At 46.4% G+C, this 18,065-nt stretch overlaps 1 protein-coding gene across 7 annotated transcripts in view; it reads left to right on the top strand.

Annotated features, from left to right (window-relative positions):
* The window catches only part of SIPA1L3 (signal induced proliferation associated 1 like 3), a 235,445-nt gene that overhangs the window by 52,188 nt on the left and 165,192 nt on the right, over positions 1-18,065 (top strand). The window contains exon 1 of one of the 7 annotated variants that reach the window (XM_077853535.1): positions 16,307-16,600. The exons of the other annotated variants lie outside the window; for them this stretch is intronic. The gene's annotated coding sequence lies outside the window, so the exon portion shown is untranslated. Of the gene's footprint in view, positions 1-16,306; positions 16,601-18,065 lie in introns of those variants that run through there. 7 annotated transcript variants of the gene reach the window in all.

Genomic DNA, 18,065 nt, shown 5'->3' with positions numbered 1-18,065 from the left:
GGACAGCATCTGCCAATGTATGTCCTTGGCTCTCCCTCCTGCTCCTGTTGTATTTCCTTCCCCAGGTGGAAGAATGGCTGCTTTTGCAGGTGGAGGCCGCCCCTAAATGCCCTGTCAGTTCCACCTGCTGAAATGTTCATGAGCTACCCCTCCCCTGCAGCACTCGGGAGCACAGCCGGCTCTTTGGCAAAACGTGTGAAACCAAGTAAACAGTACTGGTCTATCAGTTAGGTTATTGGGTTGCAAGCAACAGAAACCGCCTGGATACCTGCTGTAAAAACAAGACTGGGCTCAGGCAGCTCTGGGGCATCTTGAGCCACATTCAGGGCTGTCCTGGCAGAGGAGGAGGCAGTGAGGTGGCAGGAAGACCTCTGACGGTCGCTGGCCTCCTGGGCGTGATTCCCAGAATCACCACCACTGCACAAGTTTTCCAGCCTTCCCATGCCTGGGTCTGTCAGCTGTAAGACAGGGATAAACAGGAGAGTTGCAGTGAGGAGCCCACAAGGTGATACTTGGACCTTTAAAGTTCCTAGTATAGAGTGTATGTGGCTAGATAAATTTAGCCACTATTTTTATTGTTCTCATTTGGTTATTTGTGGCATTACTATATTTTTAGCATTAGCCATGGTTTTATCAACAGTTTGGGATTCAAATTCCTGAGGAGGAGCAGCTGATTGGCCCAGTCTTGGGTCATGTGGCTGGATGGGGCCTATGATTGGCCATCTCCCACACACACACACCCACCTCCCTCAGCAACTAGGAGGCACTGGGGAGGCTGGGTTATCCCCAGAAAAAGTGGCCTGCAACCATTGGGAGTTAGGGCAGAGACACCAGTCAAGCCCAGACTCCACATGTCCTCCATCCTGTCATTTGACCTAATAAATGTTGATTTGTCTGTTTTGTGCCATGGCTGGAGCTGAACACAGAGGAGACGGTGATATGCAAGGTATCTTCCTGACAGGTCTCAAAGTTCAGAGGAGACCGCTGGAGAAAGAGGAGCCTGGTTAAGACCAAGTGCTTGGAACAATGCTTGGCCCTAGGTCAGCAAATATTTCTTGAATGAATAAATACACTGGGAAATGCAAGAGGTTTATGGGAGCACACAACCAAAGCATTTACTCTCAAGTCCCACCAACAATTTCAAAAGAAGCTCATGGATGCACCTGCAGCCTCCAAGTGAGGTGCAGATGGCCATATGCCTGCATGTCCTTGCACACAGTAGGTGTTTAATAAGTGGCCACAGAATGATCTAGGCACATAGCTCCACAGCCAACCCTGTGCGACATTTGGTGGCAGACCTGGAGTTGGGGAGCTGGCTGCCTTCTCCACGGAACAGGATGTGCAGACGTGGCTGCAGGGATACATCTCTGTGGAATGCGGTTGCTAATACAAATGAGCTCCCTCACGTCACAAGGCATCTATTATATGAACAGTTGGACGACTCGCTGTGGGACTGGGCAGGCTCTCGGGGAAATCCAGAGCCACAGTTATGCTTCAGGATTCCCTTCAGAGAAGGCCTTTTCTCCACAAAGGACTCTTAATAAGCAAGATAATAATAGCCAGCACTTTCCAGGTGCCTGACACTGTGCAAAAGGATTAGCCCATGGAATCCTTACAACATCCCGTGAGGTCAGTATTAACATTATCCCCATGGTGTGAGGCTCAGGGAGGAAAAATAACCTGCCTTGTGGGTTCACAGCCAAGTGAGGAAGCAAGTTGGGATTTTGGCCATGGTCTCTTCACTCCACTTGAACTCTTCACTCCATACACAGTCTCCTTTCTCTCTGTAGTGCCAACTTTAAAATGGTATTTTATTAATTTGCATGTAGTATGTTGTTTAAAAATAGTCAACTTTCTTCCTTCCCCTGAACCCTCCACCGGGACCCATCTCCTTTGGCCCACTGCCTGTTTCTGTATGACTTGGGCGTTTATTTTACATTTTGCACAGCTGAAAAAAAAAGTCAAAAGAACATTTCATGACATGAGAAGCAACATGACCTTTGGGTTTCCACATCCATGAATAAAGTTTTACTGGAGCACAGCCATGCTCATTCGATTATGTATTGTCTGTGGCTGCTTCCACACTGTCACAGCAGAGTTGAGTTGTTGGAACAGAGACCATTTTAAGTTTAAGACCAAACTTAAAAGTATTCAAAGTATTCACTGTATGGCCCTTTGCAGAAAAGGTTTGCCAACCTTTGCACTATGCAGTTTCCTTCAAGGGTGTCTTAAATCACTTTTCTTGCAAGGTGACTCACCCATTTATTTCATAGAAAACAGCCGGGCTGCAAGCTGTGGGCCAAGCCCAGGTGTGCGCCTGGAAGTGGGTTGGTTAGCGCCTCCACTCATGCTCACTCAAAGTATTTCTTGGGCACCAGCTGTATGGCAAGCCCCCGGCTGGCAGTCACAGCAGGTCCAGGCCTGCCCTCAGGAATCCACAGGGCAGTGGGGGAGTCAGACATTATCAGGACGTATTTAGGTGCTTTCTCTGACCCTCTGCCCATTATGCCTGCTGTGTTTTATTTGTGACCCTTTTAAAAAAAAATAGGTCGTGCATTTATTTGCTTGAAAAATCAATTTGTGTGTGTGTGTGTGTGTGTGTGTGTGTGTGTAGACATACACATTGACAGGTCTTGATCTACTATCCCTTGCCTGCCTTGTTCCTCCACCCTGTAAGCAACCATTTGTATTAGTTTTTTTGCATATCCTTCTAGAGTTTTTTTTTTAAGCAAATACTTCCATCTATTTATATCTTCCCTTCCTTATGCAAAATGTAGCATACACCCTGTCCTACACTTTGCTTTATTTTATTTTTTTTTAAATCTCTCTTAGCCGTTGAACAGTGAAGGATGGGTAGGAGTTAATTCAGGGGAAGAGAAAGGTGTGTATTGAGCAAGAGCATTCCAGGCAGAGAAGATAGCCTGAACAGCATGTGTGGAGGTCCTGGAGAGCAAGGCTTCCTCCAGGGTCGAGGGAGGGCCTGGGAGGCTACAGTAGAGGAGGAGGGGCCTGTTGCGGCTGCCAGGGCCTGAAGGCCAAGGGAGGGACTGTGGCCTTGATTCTAGGAGCACCTGGGTGTGGAGTTCTGCTCTGTTTCCTTCCATGCCCTGCTTTTCTCTGTGGCCAAGTACATGTGGCCTTTATCACGTGCGGCAAAGGAGAGGCCAAGAATGTCCTTGAGAGCCAGCTATTGACTGTGGTTAATAATGAAAGAAAATTTCTCTTGTGAGCTATTCTCAGGAGGTGTGATCCAGTGTCTAGAGGTTTGCAGGCCCATACCTCTGGCCTCCATGGCCCATACCTCTCGTGTGACACAGGACAAGTCCATCACCGCTCATCTTTCCAATTGACACAGTGCAGTGCCAAGCACAGGGGTTTTTGGAGAGTAACACACACAGTGTTCTCAGTCCCAAGGTAGCCACATAGTAAGTACTCATTATCTGGTGGTGATGGCAGCTTCCATTTATTTTTACAGGCCTGGCTGGGGCTCATACTTTGTTAGCATAGCTCACGGTGAAGATTTTTTATTCGACAGCCTCATCACCTGGGTACTGGTAACTCCTCTGTGGGTTACGGTCTACACTGGGCAAGTAACTTATCCCCTGTGCCCTTTATTATTTCCACTTATAAATGGAAATAATAATAATATCTGCCTCTTGGTCTGGTGCTGAGGAGGAAATGAGTTAACATTTGTGTTGCACTTAAAATAGTGTGTGACAAGTGGTGACATCAGTGGACACCGGCTATTATTGGTACTGTTATTGCACACTCTGTGTTCCCTCAGGAAGTCTACGTTACACTCGGGAGAACTCGATGGCAGTGATGACAGTGCCACCGTCTTTCCAGGGGAACAATGCCCTTTGTTACCAGGGACACTTCACCTCTTCCGGAAGACACTTAACTGCAAGGAGGACTGGGAAATCTAGAATTTTCCTAATTGACTCTCCCAGTAGAAGAGAAATACATAATCACAGGGGTGCCCGGTAAATTTTGGTGAGCATGTGAATCCATTTACCAGTCTATCCATCACAAGGGGCCCTCCTCCCAGCACATTACACATGTCCATGTTGCTGGGGTCGATTTGCAGAAAGTGATGTGGCAAAACTGCTGGCCTCCAACCTGAGGTGCTGGAAGAAAGCTTGTGAGGGACTCTAAAGTCTCTTGAGTTGTATCTGTCTAATCAGGGAAACAATTATACCTCCTAGATCAAAGTTGAGAGGCAGGCTCTGGGAAGAGTGCCTAGAGCAGCCAGAGAAAGGCTGCAGAACCGGTTTTTTCTAGGCAAGTCTTATTTACCTACTTGTCTGATTGCCTAGAGGACAACCCCATTGGCTCTTAGAGGCCTTCCAGGTCACCTCCTCCCTTGGGCTGGGCCTCTCTCTGTAGATGGTTGGCCGCCCACTGGCCAGGGAGCACCTACTGTGTGTCAGGGTACTGTCCAGGGTGCTGGAGATAGTAATAGATAACACTCTGCCCTCACTCTTTGCCAGGCATTGCAGGTGCTTGGGTTAACTCATTTAACCCTCTCATTGTCCCCAAGAGATGGGTCTGCATCAGACCTATTGCAGATGTGTGAAAAATCAAGTTTTTTTTTTTTTAAGATTTTTTTATTAATTTATTCATGAGAAACACAGAGAGGAGAGAGCGAGAGGCAGAGACACAGACAGAGGGAGAAGCAGGAGCCATGCAGGGAGCCCGACACGGGACTCGATCCCAAGTGTTCAGGATCACACTCTGGGCCAAAGGCAGCGCTAAACCGCAGAGCCACCCAGGTTGCCCTCAAGTATTAATTAAAAAAGAAACAAACTGATTTTTTTATAATGTTCAGTTCAAACAATTTTTTAAATTATGGATATCTGATATCTCAGAATAACATGAATCTTTTCATTGATGGCTTATTTTGATAGCCTGATTTTGTTGTTAAATAGACTCTACTTTTTTTTTTTTTTAAGAGTTTATTTATTTGTTCATGAGAGAGACAGAGAGAAGGCGGAGACATTAGGCAGAGGGAGAAGCAGGCTCCCAGCAGGGAGCTTGATGTGGGACTTAATCCTGGATTTCCGGGATCATGCCCTGAGCTGAAGGCAGTGGCTCAACCACTGAGCCCTAGGTGTCCCTAGACTCTACTTTTTATTTTTATTTTTTTTTTAAAGATTTTTATCTATTCATGATAGAGAGCGGCAGAGACACAGGCAGAGGGAGAAGCAGGCTCCATGCCGGGAGCCCGACACAGGACTCGATCCCGGGACTCCAGGATCACACCCTGGGCCAAAGGCAGGTGCTGAACCGCTGAGCCACCCAGGGATCCCCTAGACTCTACTTTTTAGGGCAATTTCAGATTCATAGCAAAATGGAGAGTACCCCCTACCCCACTCATGCACAGCCTCTCTGATCATCAACATCACCCACCAGAGTAGTACATTTATTATAGTTGATGTACCTGCACTAACACATTGCTGTCACCCAGATTTTATAGTTTACACACTCTTCCTGTACATTCTTTGAGTTTGGACAAACATATAATGACACGTATCTACCATTGTAGGATCGTACCGAGTAGTTTCACTGCCGTAAAAATCCTGTGTGCTCCAGGAGTTCATCCTTCCCTCCCCCCTAACCCCTGGCAATCATCAATCTCTTCACTGTCTCCATAGTTTTGCCTTAGGATATTATATGACTGGGAAGATACAGTGTGTAGCCTTTTCAGATTGGCTTCTTTAATTTAGTAATTACACTTAAAGTTTGTCCATATCTTTTTGTGGCTTGAATAATATTCCATTGTTTGGATGTATCAGACTTTATCCATTCATCTACTAAAGGATGTCTTGATTACTTTCAGGTTTTGGCAATTATGAATAAAGTTGCTGTAAACATCTGTATGCAAGTGTTTGTGTGAACAGGAGTTTTCAACTCCTTCGGTAAATACCAAGGAACATGATTGCTGGATCAAATGGTATAAGTATGTTTACTTTAGTAAGAAACTGCCAAATTATCTCCCAAAGTGGCTGTACCATTTTTGCATTACTACCAGCAATGAGTGGGAGTTCTTGTTTTTCCACATCTTTACCATCATTTGGTGTCAGTGTTCTGGATTTGACCATACTAATAGTATGTGATGGCATCTCCTTGTTGTGTTGTTTGTTTTTATGTAAGCTCTACACCCATTGTGGGGCTTGAACTCATGGGCCCAAGATCAGGAGTCACGTGTTCTATAGACTGAACCAGCCAGACACCCCTCTCATTTTATTTTATTTTATTTTTTTAAGATTTTTTATTCTATTTTATTTTATTTTATTTTTTATTTTATTTTTTATCTTATTTTGTTTTATTTATTTACTTTATTTTATATTTTATTTTATTTTATTTTATTTTATTTTATTTTATTTTACTCATGGAGAGAGAGAGAGAGACAGAGGCAGAGACACAGGCAGAGGGAGAAGCAGGCTCCATGCAGGGAGCCCGATGTAGGACTTGATTCCTGGTCTCCAGGATCACGCCCTGGACTGGAGGCGGTGCTAAACCGCTGAGCCACCTGGGCTTCCCACCCCTCTCATTTTACTTTATATTTCCCTAATGACTTATAATGTGAAGCATCTTTTCAAAAGCTTATTTATCATCTGTGTGTCTTCTTTGGTGAGGTGTCTGTTAAGATCTTTGGTCACTAAAATCTTTCAATTTTAGTGAAATCCAGCTTGTCAGCTCTTTTTTTCATGGATTATGCCTTTGGTGTTATATCTAAAAAATGATTACTATATCCAAAGGCACCTAGGTTTTCTTCTAGGAGTAATATAATTTTTTGTTTTACCTTTAGGTTTGTGATCCATTTTGAGTTAACTTTTGTGAAAGGTGTAAAGTATGTGTCTAGATTCATTTTCTTGCATATGAATGTTCAGTTCCAGCACCATTTGTTAGAACGATTATTTTTGTTCCATTCTATTGTCTTTGCTTCTGTGTCAAAGATCAATTGACTACTTATGTGGGTCTATTTCTGGGCTGTCATTCAGTTCCATTAATCTGTTTATTCTTTCACCAATACTACACTTTCTTAACTACTGTAGCTTTGTAGTAAGTCTGTTCCTCTCTTCCAGTATTTTGTTGGCTATTCTGGTCTTTGGCTCTCCATATAAACTTTTTTTTTTTTTTTATGATTTATTTATTTAGAGAGAGAGAGTGGGGCGAAGGCAGAGGGAGAAGGAGAGAGAGAATCTCAAACAGAGCCCCCACTGAATGCAAAGCCTAATGGTTCGATCTCATGACCCTGAGATCATGACCTGAGCCAAAATCAAGAGTGGAGCTTAAGCAACTAAGCCAACCCATATGCCCCTCTCCAGTATTAAGAATTACTTGGATTACATTGAATCTACAGATTTAAGTTGGAAAGAACTGCTATCTTTTTATTGTTTTGTTTTCTATTTTTTGAGATGGGGTTTCACTGTGGTACCCAGGTAGAAGTGTACTGGCATTCATAGTCACGAGCCCACTACTGATCAGCATAGGAGTTTTGATCTGCATTTCTGCTCTGGGCCAATTTACGCCTCCTTAGGCAACGTGGCTCCCCTGCTCCTGAGAGGTTACCATATTGATGCTGAACTTAGTGCATATACCTGAAGGGCATCCTCACACCTCAGCCTCCCAAGTAGCTGGGACTACAGGCACATGTCACAATGCCTGGCTAGAAAGAACAGATATCTTGACAACATTGAATCTAACTATTTATGAACATAGAATATCTCTGTTTATTTAGTTCTTTGATGTCTTTCATCAGAACTTTCCTCATATAATTCTTGTACATGTTAGATTTATACCTAAATATTTCATTTTGGGGGATGCTTACGTACATGACATTGAGTTTTTAATTTCAAATTGCACTTTTTCATTGCTGGTATATAGGACAACAGTTGACTTTTTAAAAGATTTTTATTTATTTATTTGAGAGAGAGAGTGTGTACCAGCAAGAGAGAGCATGAGTGGAGGGAGGGACAGAGGGAGAAGTAGACTTCCCACTGAGCAGGGAAACCCCATGCCAGGCTTAATCCCAGGATCCTGGGATCATGACCTGAGCCAAAGGCAGCCTCTCAACTGACTGAGCCATCCAGACACCGCAGCAATTGAGTTTTTATATTAATCTTGTATCCTACAACCTTATTATAATCATTTACTCATTCCAGGAGCTTTGTGTTTTCTTTGTTTTTATTTGATTTTTAGGTTTTCTACATATATGATCCTGTCATCTGTGAACAATGACGGTTTTCTTTCTAATCTGTATACATCTTACTTCCTTTTCTTGTCTTCCTGCATTAGCTAGGTCTGCCAGCTTGATGTTGAAAAATAGTGGTGAGAAAGGACATCTCTGCCTTGTTCCTGATCTTAGTGGAAAAGCTTTGAACCTCTCAGATTAACTATGATGATATGAAATTGTCTTTTCAGTCATTAGTTCACCTAAGCCAAATGTTTGGAAGGTGGGAACCTTGCATCCACTTCCCTTAGCCAAATTCTGACCATGTGAAAGGTTTTAAAAACATGCCTGAATGAGTGAGTGAATGACTCTTGTGATACAGTGAACTGCTAATCAGAACTTACATGCAATGTCTTCTGAGCAAATGTCAACTCAGGCTTAGGGAGGTAGTGGAGGGCAGTGATTGAAAGCAAACCCGAGCCAGTGGTTGAGGTTCAAATCTTGTTCTGCTGCTTACCTGCTGGGTGATCTCAGGCAAGAGACTGCCCCACTTGGGACCTCATCTTTAAAGTAGAGATAGTAATAGGATGCACCCCCACGAGGTGGTTGTGAGGGTTAAATGAGTTGAAATTCTAAAGTGTCTGGCACAGAGGCACACGTATAAAAGGTATTTAGTGCTATTAGGTCTCATGCAGTAGTTTTGAACGTGAAGAGTAATTGTGTCTTGGCTTTAAATACATCAAGTAATCAGCTCAATTCCAGGTGAAGTGAAGCCCAGTTTGACCAGTGACTTAAGCTAAAAATGACTGCACAGCAGTGATTTTATATTTTACATATAAAACAAAATTTGGGTGCACCTGGGTGGCTCAGTTGATTGAACATCTGCCTTCGGCTCAGGTTGTGATCTTAGGGTCCTAGGATTGAGCCCTTACATTGGGCTCCCTGCCCAGCTGAGAGCCTGCTTTTTCCGACCACACTTCCCCTGCTCCTGCTATCTCTCTTTTTCAAATAAATAAATAAAATCTTAAAAATAAGCTTACTTAGTACAGATACGATTATAGAGTTGGAATTTTGGGAGTTGTGAGCGACTATGAGTTCTTTGTGGGACAAAGACATAGCTGGGCTGAATCTCCTGAGAATAACAAGTCACTTTCCCAGATGCCTTAACATTCCAGTCTCAGGGAGCACCGCCATAAGCCCTGTGCAGCGTGAGGGCTGGGCAGTGGTGAAGGGCCTCCTGCTGTATTTGATCCTTACTAAATTGTGAACTTAAGGCAAGTGACATGGCTTTCTCAAGCCTTGGTGTCTGTCTGTAAAGTGAAAATGAGCTCATTACAGGCTTAATTAATGAGCTTTGAGCTAGTAAAGCACCTTGTACAGTTCCTGGCACATAGCACATGTGTGCTAAATATTAGCCGCATTAATATTATTGTAATTGTTTTTGTTGTTTTTATTCTTCTTTAGTTGCTATGGAATACAGCCGGTCTGGTACTCCACAAATAGTGTGTCAGCTCTGGCAAACTAGAGCCTGTTGTTCTGGTGAACCCTCAAGAAGATAATCATCATTTCATTAACCTGACTAGAAATAAAGATTCATGTATCCATTCAACAAATATTTAGAAGGCTTCTCTCCTCTGTGCCAGGTACTTAACTAAAACAGGATACTGTGTGATAAGAGCAGTTGGTGAGAGGGATACTAGTGCGGTCAGGAAGGGCTTGTCTGAGGAAGTGACATTTGATCTGAGACTTGAAGGATGAAAAGGAGCCAGCCATGCAAAGAGTCGAACAAAGACGGTTCCTGGCAGAGAGGACTGCGGGTGCAAAGGCCCTGAGGTCAGAACAAGTTCGGCAAGTTGGAGGAACAGAGAGGAGGCTGGCATGGTTTGAGTTGGGTGAACGAGGTTCAGAATTTGCTGGGAGGGATTCATAGGCCTTGGGTTTGTTCCCTGAAGCCTCTGCTTTCTTCCATCCCTGGGAGTGTTTGGAGAAAAGGGCTGTTGGGGGGCCGATCTGGCATCTAGAAAGATGTGAGAGGACCAGAGGCCTGGCACCTGCCTCGCTCCAACCTTCTGAAGACCTTTACCCAGGGACTCAGGTCCACGAGGAAGAGGCCCTTCACCCCACAGCTAGGTTCTCTGATTTCTCAGACAAGAACGTGGTTCACATTTTTGTCCCAAAGGTGGCCCAGCTGTGCTTTGATGCTCTGTGCCTGAAGCCTACTTTCTTCTTCTCCAAAGTAGGACAACCGAAAGCTAGCTGCCCTGGAGAAGTGCCAGAAAACAGCCCAGCCAAATGGAGTCTGTTTCTTGGGAGTGTGGGGGATTATTGAGCTCTTTCCTTTGTGCCAAAGGTAAAGACGGTATTAAAACACCAGGGCTTGGTGGAATACAGCAGCAGGTGGGAGCCTGGACTTAAGTGTCAGCTCTGACTGCACCACTTCCTCATCTGTGTGACCTTGTGACCCTAACCTGTACCTTACCTTTGCTTTCTCATCTATAGAATGGGGATGGAAGTTCCCAAGCTCAGAATATTGCACACAGGAAATGCTAGCTATCATTATCATCACCTTCTGATTTTAAGTCACTGTGAGATGAAGTCCTCTTTCCTCTAGTTTTTTGTCAACAGTTAAGATGGTCAAATTTGGTGATTCCCATTTCTTCACACATCAGCCAGATTCTTGCCCAGAAGCTTGGTGTCTGGTAGCCAGCCAGGCCTCAGGTTCCAAAAGCAGCTCTGCTCCTGGGGGTGGGGACAGGTTACTTGATGCCAAGAAGCTGAGAGTTGACAGGATATGTGTCGCCAGAGATCTGTGAACTGTGTGCAACCTCCACAGTGGTGACTGTTCCTGCCAAACGGATGAAGACCTAGGAATGGAGATTTTTTTCAGAACTCCCTAATTTCCATTCACTGAATGTACCTGGGAATCACCTAGGAATCTTGTGAGAATACAGATTCTGATTCATAGGATCTGGACAAGAGCTAAGGGTCTGCATTTCAAGGAGCTCCCAGGGGATATGGATGCTGCTGAATGCCACTGTTCCCACCTGGACTGCTTTTTCAGACCATGGCATCTTGGGTCCTGCTCACTGAATCTGGTCTGCATTTTCACCAGATCCCTTGATGATTCACTGTTTTTTATAGTTTGAGAGCCTAGACCCAGGGTTTCTCAGCCATAACACCATTGACTTTTTGGGTGGGATCATTCTTTGTTGTGGGGGCTGTCCTGTGCATTACGGGGGCATTTTGCAGCACCTCTCACCACAAACCGCCAGATGCCCGTAGTAGCAGCACCCCGCCCCCAGTCATGACCGAAACTGTGCAAATGTTCTCTGGCGTAGGGGTGGCAAATCATCCCCCACTGAGAACCAGTGGCCTAAAGCCCTCAAGCTCAGCTGTGCCCACAGAGGTACAAACACTGCAGCATTTGGGTAGGGTCAGGATCCATACCAGGCCTTCCTACTCAAGATGCGTTTAACTCGTTACATCACTGCTTATTGGTGCAGCACATCCAGATTGCACCTTGGAATTCCACCCACCAGGTGGGGGTGCATGGGCCTGATTGAGCCAGCCTTCAAGAAGAGAGGATTTGGGGTTCACTGCTGAGTTTGTTGATGTTGCTTAGAAAGACAACCATGTAGGCCACCCACCTGGCCTTTTGTTTGGCCTGGTGTTGTCTGCACAAGGGGAGCTCATATGTTTACTTAGGGTTCTGTATGGTAGGGTCAGGGAGGCACCTTCTCTAGTGTATACTCTGCAGAATTCTGGAGTGGTGTCGGCTCCTGTTTCTTTTTTTTTTTTTTTTTTTTTTTATTTTTATTTATGATAGGCACACAGTGAGAGAGAGAGAGGCAGAGACACAGGCAGAGGGAGAAGCAGGCTCCATGCACCGGGAGCCCGATGTGGGATTCGATCCCGGGTCTCCAGGATCGCGCCCTGGGCCAAAGGCAGGCGCCAAACCGCTGCGCCACCCAGGGATCCCCTCGGCTCCTGTTTCTGACCCTCCCCTCGCCCCTCCTCTCTTTTGGCTGCTGAGCCACCCTGGAGTGTTTCGGAGTCATTTTATACCACATCTTGATCTCTGCGACCAGATGGACTAGATCACTGGCTGCCTGGGAGCAGGGAGAGAGGCATCTTTTTTGGTCTCTTAGGCCTGGTAGGTGGTAGGTGCTCTTGTTAAATAGATCTGAGAACCTCATTCAGTCACTGGATATCTCTTCTAGGGCCTCTTGTGTGGTGGGCACTGCCTTGGGCCTGGCATGTGAGGGGAAAGTAGCAAATTGAGACAGTCGGTGCTGGGGGAGCAGGGGTAGGGGTGGTGAGTGGGATTCACTTCACAGAAGACCCTGGTCATGGAGGGAACATTTATTGAATTCCATTTCTTGCTAAGTCATGGGGGTCTGGAAACACTAGCTTGCCTTCCTGGCACTTTCTGTTCTGATTGGGGGTGGGAATGAAAAATAAACATACACACAGCCAAACAAGCCAAATAATTGCAAGTGGACTCTAATTACTGCTGTCTCACCACTGGTCAGCAGGAACCAAGAACCCTGCACCAAATGTAGGCTGCTGTGCCCTTTGCCATTGGCAAGCCTGCAGGTCTTTTAAGAGAGTCTGCTCTCCTTTGATATGTAGCTGGTGGGTGATTGCAGGGTCTTAGAGGCCCAGGGACATCTCTGCCCACCGAAGGAGGAGCGGGAGTATGTTTTATTGGGTCATGCACACTAACACATTTATATAGCTCTGAGTGCCAGGCCCTATTCTAAGTGTTTTAAATTCCCACAACCACGCTATAACCTTGATATATTGTTATCCCCCTTTTCCAGATGAGGCACAGAGAGGGGAGATAACTTATCTGAGATCCTAAATGGCAAAGCTGAGATTCGAACCTGGGCTGTCGTGTCTTTAGGGTTTTCACTTTTACGCACTCTGTGAACACATCAGGCATTTGGACACGACCAAGGTTGCTCTCCGGTTGATCTGTCTGAGACCAGAGAGGAAGGCAGCCCTGCTGGTTCAGGAAGGCGAAGAGTCCCAGTGGGACACCTTCAAGGAAGAAGTACCTCCTCACACCCCCAGAGCTAAGGCCGTAGAGAAACACCTAACAGCAGGACTAGGAGGAGAGAGTGTCTCTGGTCAGTTATCATTACCCTGGAAAGACCTGGCCTGGCTCCTGGAGCCCCCCTGCCCATGAGTTCAGTGGGTTCATTGCTGAGAAGGGGGAGGTACTAGCAGCTTCCTGGGGACTGTGCAGAGCAGTATTACGAGGAGGAGTGCAGCTGCTGAGCTCTGTCCTATACTCTGATACCCTGTTACTGAGAGGATGGTCTTCCCTGTTTTCTGGGAGCTAGAGATTGATTTCTCTGAGGACCTAGCTGCAAATAGGGAGATTTAGGGCCAAGTTTGGGTCTGAGGCTATGGAGCCTTACAGCTAATGGCTGTGGAGTCACACTGTAGTTAGGAACCGTGTCCTGGCTGTACCCTGGGCTATAGCTGTGTGACCTTGGGCAGGTGACTTCACCTCTCTTGGGCTTCAGGCGCTTTGTTTTTAAAATACCTACTTCATCGAGGTATACGTGTATGGGAGTGGTGGTGTTAATTCACTGAGGTCATTTTATGTAAAGTGTTTAGTCCAGAACTTGGCATCCCGTGAGTACTCAGTACACGGGAAAGATTATGTTGTGGGAGGTAGTGTCACCAAGTGGATAAGGCAGGGCCTCTGGAACCACCAGTCCCACCCAGCTCATTGGCCTTGGGCCACTGGAGTTAGACTCTATGCGGCTGCATTTCCTGATCCTAAAATAAAGATACTATTAGTCCCCTCCTTGTAAGGATGCTGCCGGCATTCAGTGAGTCAGTACTTGTGAAGCATCTAGCACACGTTAGCACATGGCCGGACACTCCTGGTAAGCCCCATAAGCATTGACTGTCATGATGATGGTCATTAAGAATGTGGGGATGAGGCCAGCAGCCAGGTGAGGAGAAACCTTCCACACAGAATAATGTCATGAATGGGTTGGTTTTAGAAAACTACTTTTAGAAACTGTTTGGTCAGCCAGCCCCGCCTCTGGACGTGAGGGATGGTGACGTGAGGCTCTGAGCGTATCAAGGACTCTTTTCCTCTTCAGAGGAGAGTTGGCCTCTCAGACCTGAGTAACGTGAACTCAGAGGGGACAGTGAGGAAGCCAGGGGATGGAGGTGTACCATGATGTCCAGGAGTAAAGGAAGGTTCCATTCAGGCTGTGCTATAAGCAGGCTCCGTGGGCAGTTTTGCAGGGTGAGAGTGAGCATGAGAATTGGCAGACCTGTGTCCAGGTGTCCCCAGCTACTTGACTTTAGGTGAGTTCCTCAGACTCGCTCACTCTCAGTGTTCGTCAGCACTGAGCTTGGTCGTGCTGGCTGTTGTAGGGACAGCAGAGTAGCAAAGAGTCAGTCACCTGGATTTCACCCTGGCGTGTCACATCCGAATGATGGGACCTTGAGCAAGTGACTTAATTCCATCTGAGCCTCAGTTCCCTTATCTATGAAGTGGGGGTTATACCACCTGCTTCACTTGGTACCATTTGAAGATCATGTTAATCTATGTAAAGCCCTTCAAGTGGCACCCAGCGCAGAGAAAGTTTCATGTTGGCTTTATTGCTGTTATCATTAACCCTTCCTAGAAGACAATGTAGGTAGCAAGTATAAACCATGGATATGTTCCAGGGGAGCAGAGCCCTGATGAGGGAGTTGGGGAGAGATCTCAGCCTCTGGAAGGGTTATTTAGAGCTGGCATTCAAGCTTTTGTGTTTCTAGAACGTAAATGAAAGAATGTGCAGAGGAAGGGGGTAGGAAGAGCATGCTGACTAGGAATGATGTCTTACTGCCACAGGGGCAGGTTTCCCAAGGTCAGATCATACCACTAGATAATTTGAGGTGGTGTATGAATAAACACTTTAATAGTTGTACTTTTATTTTAATGCGTAACAGGAAAAGAATTTCAATAGCACATCAAATCCAGTGCTCCGTGGCTATTTCTGCTTTGGGTGAGGCTAACACTGGTATGTAAGCCAAAATAAAAGTGAATACAGTTAAAGAAAAATGCAAAGTAAGTAAGAGTACAGGTGGTCTGGGGATAGACGTGGCAAAAATGGTACCAGTACGTATAGATCCTAGCAGCTGAGACACGTGATGGTAGGAAAAAAACGGGGCTGAGCTGGGCTTTACTCTCCTTGTTTGGCAGTGGAAAGGCTGCATGCAGCTCCCTGGAGAGGTTGCTGAGCCGTTGGTCCCCCCCTTTGCCCATCTCCGAGGCTCTGCTCTTTCACCCCCCTGTAGACCAGCTGTGGCCACCCCAGAGTGGAGCACCAGCTCTGGCAGCTGTGATCCCTTCTGTCAGGGGACAGGGCAGGGGATAAAACGTGCCAAGTATTTGATGCTGGCACCTTCTCTCTCTGCAGTGGGTGTAGACACTGTGGAATGGCCTTAAGCCGCTAACCTTGATAGTGTCAACAATCTTTAACCAACACTGAGTGAGTGCCAACAACATGCTAGGCACTCAGCGTGCCCGATGGCATTGAACCCCCCTTACTCTGTGAGATGATCTGCTGGTTGGGACACATTGGGCTGCAGGTAACAAGATGCCGAGTGATTCTTGGCTAAGCGATGGAAACTACAAATTCTCTCACTGCAGAGTGTGAAGGAAACAAGCTGCATGGTCAGTATAGAGGCTCAGTGACACCTTTGAGAACTGGATGCTTTCTCTATCTCACTGCCCTCGTATGCATCCGTTTCATCCCGATTGTCGGTCATTGTGTAGTCATAGGATGGCTGCCCTAGCTTTATGGTCACATCCTTACACACAGCATGCCCGGCAGGGGAGAGTGGCAGGGGAAAAGGCTTTCTCTTCCTGTGTCTTTCCTTTCCAAAGGGAACATGTTCTCATAAACATTCCTAACCCCAGCAGACCTCGCTTTATCTCTTATTGGCCATAAAGGAGCCAGTGATTGCCCCTGGTTACGAGGGAGGCTGGGAAAGTGGGTGTCTCTGTAGTTAGAAGCAGCAAGTGACAAGGGTCAGGAGTGACCATAAGCTACACAACTAAGTGCTGTCGGGGGGATACTATTACTACCTCCCTCTGTATATGAAGAAAATCAAGGATCAGAGAGCTAAGAAGATGGCTTTACTAGGTCTTGTAGTGGCAGAGCAAGGATGTGAACTCACATCTTTCCTCCTGCGGAGCCTGCAGCATTAACCCTTGTCCAGTACTGCCTTCCTGGCAGGGGACACCCAGACAGCCACAATGCAGGGCAAAGAGAGGCGAGCACCAAGTGCTGTGGCAACACAGAGGACAGAGATCCTGCTCAGGCACGGTCGGGGGGAGTGAGCTGGAGAGGAGAGAAAAGAGTGTAGAGAATCACGCTCAGCTATTGTGCTGGCCTTTGAAGGGTAAGTAGGACTTCTGGCAGGTACAAGGGAAGTTGCATGAGGAGGGTGGCTCCAGAATGAATGAAAGCGGGCAGTGGGACAGTGCATGCTGAGTAGACTAATCAAGGCTCTTTGGGATGTAAGATGAATTCGTCTTATGTCACTGAGAAGCCTGGAGGAGGGGAGCTTCAGTCCGAGCCCCGGTAGGAGGCTCAAACATGTCACTGGGTCTGTGTTTCTCTCTGTTGCTCCAGTTGGCTTCACTGTCCCGACAGGGAGGGTTAAAGTGCAAATCCTCCTGATTTATAAACTCAGAGGAAAGAGGATTTCTTGTCTTCAGCATCTTCTTTTTTTTTTTTAATTTTTATTTATTTATGATAGTCACAGAGAGAGAGAGAGAGAGAGAGGCAGAGACACGGGCAGAGGGAGAAGCAGGATCCGTGCACCGGGAGCCCGATGTGGGATTTGATCCTGGGTCTCCAGGATCGCACCCTGGGCCAAAGGCAGATGTCAAACCACTGCACCACCCAGGGATCCCATCTTCAGCATCTTTATACAAGCCCTACGGAAGACTGGTTGGGTGTCTCAGTCCATTCAGCCTGCTCTAACAAACTTACCATAAATTGGGTAGCTTATAAACCTAAAAATCTCTTTCTCAGTATCTTGGAACCTGGGGAGTCCAGGATCAAGATGTCGAAAGAATTGTTGTCTGGTCAGGGCCAGCTTCTCCGGGTTCATGGATGACTATCTTTCTGCTGTGTCCTCACACATGGCAGAAGGGGCAAGGGAGCTCTCTGGGACCTCCTTTATAAGGGCATGAATGAGATTGACCGAGTCACTTTCTGAAGGTCCCACATCATAATACCATCACATTGGAGATTAATTTCCCACATAGAAGTTTTGTGGGGGACACAAACATTCAGTCTGTAGCAGTAGGTCACGTTCCCATCCCTGAAGGTGGTGTCTGTGGTGTCTGAAGGTGGGTGAAGGATGAACACAGAGAACCACAGCCTTGCCAGGATGGTGGAGCAGCATGGTGGAGACATACCTCCTGAACAATAAAGTAGAGATGCTAGGCACACAACACCCGTCCACCAGCACGTACCTGGTGGTACCTGCCTTCAACCTCTGTACTTTAGTTTCCTAATCTGAAAAATGGGGCCACTGTGGTCATCCCCACCTCATACATAGGGTCTGGGGCAGATTGCACATAATAAGCATTCACCAGGGTGGGTAGAGAGTGCTCCCTGGAACATAGAGCAATGGCCTCCCATGTGGAAGGCCTAAGATGCTACTTTGCCCAGGACCTGGTATTGCCACTTAAAGCGAGATGGCTCGGGTTCGGATATCAGCTCTGGCACATCAGAGTGGTGTGACCCTGGGCAAACAGCTTTACCTCTCTGTGCATCCATTTTCACAACTGAACCAGGGAGCAAAGTGCTCAGGACACTGCCAGCTACATGGTAGACATCAGCAAATATATATA

This window comes from Canis aureus, chromosome 1, assembly GCF_053574225.1.
Source record: "Canis aureus isolate CA01 chromosome 1, VMU_Caureus_v.1.0, whole genome shotgun sequence".
NCBI classification, from domain to species: domain Eukaryota; kingdom Metazoa; phylum Chordata; class Mammalia; order Carnivora; family Canidae; genus Canis; species Canis aureus.
The sequence above is the reverse complement of the archived record's forward strand: the minus strand, read 5'-3'. Positions and strand labels throughout refer to the sequence as shown.